General features: G+C 39.0%; 2 protein-coding genes across 2 annotated transcripts in view; both read left to right on the top strand.

Moving 5' to 3' along the window:
- Positions 1–2,500, top strand: part of LOC138864586 (neurofilament heavy polypeptide-like) — a 306,881-nt gene that overhangs the window by 135,034 nt on the left and 169,347 nt on the right. The window lies entirely within an intron of this gene.
- The window catches only part of LOC138864522 (uncharacterized), a 32,827-nt gene that overhangs the window by 167 nt on the left and 30,160 nt on the right, over positions 1–2,500 (top strand). Inside the window, exon 1 of the mRNA XM_070131687.1 lies at positions 1–758. This exon is cut by the window's left edge and continues 167 nt beyond it. The gene's annotated coding sequence lies outside the window, so the exon portion shown is untranslated. The remainder of the gene's footprint in view (positions 759–2,500) is intronic.

Here is a 2,500-nt window from a genome sequence, read left to right as displayed (position 1 = left end):
GTAATGAATAATAATGATGAAGATAATGATGATGATGAAATATATCAGATAAGAATAATTGTTGAATAATAACCCTCACAGGAGAGGATTATAAAGAGAAAATAGAAGGAAGTGATAAAAAGTTCGAGTGAAAAAGTATCTAAAAAGAAAAGAAAAGAAAAGAGAGAAAAAAGCAACAGAAAACGTGCAAGAGCGACGGAATTAAAAGGAAATAAAAAGTGGAAGAATAAATAGAAGAAGAAATGAATAAACATTAGAATAAAAGAATAAACACGTATGTAAAGAGGAGAGACGGGACGAATAGATAAAAAGAAAGAAAAAGAAGAAAAAGAGAGAAAAAAAGAAAGATAATTAAAAAAGAAGCAAAACCAGCTGTACCGCACTGCCTGACTGTCTGGCACTGCTGTCTGGGTGCCATTTTGGGGGTAAGAGAGATTTTGGCACTGTGGGCAACACGTTTCTTACCCTCTCCCTCACTCAGTGGCACTCGGCCCTACCCCTTCCTCTGGCACCCTAACGCAGCAGTGTTGGTTGCGCAGTGTGGTAGTGTGCTAGGCTAAAATTTTCCCTCGTGGACAGGAAACAAAACAACTATTTCGTTATTTTTTGGTCGATATTTGGTGCTCGTTTTCTTTTTATGTAAGTCAGGGGTGAAAAATAGAAAAAAAGAAGGAAGGAATAGAAAACGGAGAACGTCAGGTTGATTCGTTGGTTTGACGAGTGGAATCGGATTGAAATAAGTGGAGTGAAATTTGATGGTATGTTAATTAATGTTAATGAGTATATCATATTTAAAAGCGCTTTGTTATTTATATGTTGTTGTGGTTTTATGCTTCGCCAAAGAAATGTTTGATATCAGTAAAGAGAGGAACAAAACAAAACGAAAAAGTGCATTATCGTACATCTTCATGTTTTGTTGATGTATATTTTTAAAAGGATGTGAAAAATATCGTCGTTTTTCGTTTTGTTATCGTACCCAGCTGTCTGCTCAGCTGGTGTGATTGTGTAGAACTTGCTAAATATAACAACACCTACGTCATTGCAAGTGGAATGCAAGACAAATAATCTCAGAAAATAAAATAATTATCTTTTGTTTGTCTTCTTTTTTCGGAGTATTTGAAAATCTAAAAGAAAAGGAATATGAAAGAAAATGGGATATTTACATTTTCGGAAAGAGAACATGACGTGAGAACACAGTTGGTTCTCGCGTTCTGCTTCTGTTCACCGTACCACGTGTTCTCGGGCGTAACACGTGACGACTTGTTCAAGGAGAACGGTATGTGGGGGGGCGGGGGGCGGGGGGCTAGGGGGAAGGGAGGAGGGGAAGATAGGGGGTGAGGAGGAGGGGGGGGTAAGTAGGGGGAGTTGAGAAAGGACGAAGAAACTTTTTCAGACCCCTCCGCCCCCCCCCACCCCACTTCCCTTCACTTTTATCTTTATTGTGATACGTTATCGGAATACAAGGAATTATGATAATAATAATAATAATGATAATATGCAAATAATAATAATAGTAATAATAAAGAGGATGATAATTGGCGTGGGAAGTGAGTAACCCGCAAGAGCCTTACAGAAAACAAACCAAAAAAAATGTGTTTAAGGAAACGTAGCAGAGAGTTATTTCAAACTTTCGTACATGTTACAACAGGTGTTCGGAGCCCCGTGTCGCCATGGGACATTTTGAAACAGGTTGTGAACGGAGAGACACTGGTGGCTCTCGTCTGTGCTGTGTTTTGTTTTCGTTCGAGTCTCTCGATTTCGGTTTTCCTCTTTTTTCTTTCTATTCCCTTCTCTCTTCTCTTCTCTTTCTCTCTTTCTCTCTTTCTCTTTCTCTTTCTCTTTCTCTTTCTCTTTCTCTTTCTCTTCTCTTCTCTTCTCTTCTCTTCTCTTCTCCTCTTATTCTCTTCTCTTCTCTTCTCCTCTTATTCGCTTCTCTTCTCTTCTCTTCTCCTCTTCTTCTCTTCTCTTCTCTCATCTTCTCCTCTTCTTCTCTTCTCTCTTCTCTTCTTCTTCTTTTCTCTTCTCTTCTCTTCTCTTCTCTTCTCTTCTCTTCTCTTCTCTTCTCTTCTCTTCTCTTCTCTTCTCTTTCTTTTTCTCTTGCTCTTCTCTTCTCTTCTTTTTTCTCTCTTTCTCTCTCTTCTCTCTCTCCCTCTTTCCCTCTCTCTCTCTCTCTACTGTAATTCTCTTCGCCCCCCCCCCCTCTCTTCCTTCTACGTGTGTGTGTGATATTTATATTTATATTTATGTTTACATATATTTATATATTTGCATACATGCATACACATACACGCGTATAGATAGCTGATTAAGCAATCTGTTTATCTCGTCCATCAATTGTCATCTCTCCATGTCTTCCTCTTCATTTAGATCTGGCTCTTCCCCTTTCTTTGCCATGAAGGAAGTCTGAATCCTTAAAATAGCACAACGACGTGGGAGACAGACAGGCACAGAACTGACATTGACAGTGGGAGTGAGGGAGGGGGAGAGAAAGAGAAAAAAA

The sequence above is a fragment of the Penaeus vannamei genome, chromosome 17 (genome assembly GCF_042767895.1).
Source record: "Penaeus vannamei isolate JL-2024 chromosome 17, ASM4276789v1, whole genome shotgun sequence".
Lineage (NCBI taxonomy): Eukaryota > Metazoa > Arthropoda > Malacostraca > Decapoda > Penaeidae > Penaeus > Penaeus vannamei.
This window is presented reverse-complemented; position numbering and strand designations above follow the sequence as displayed.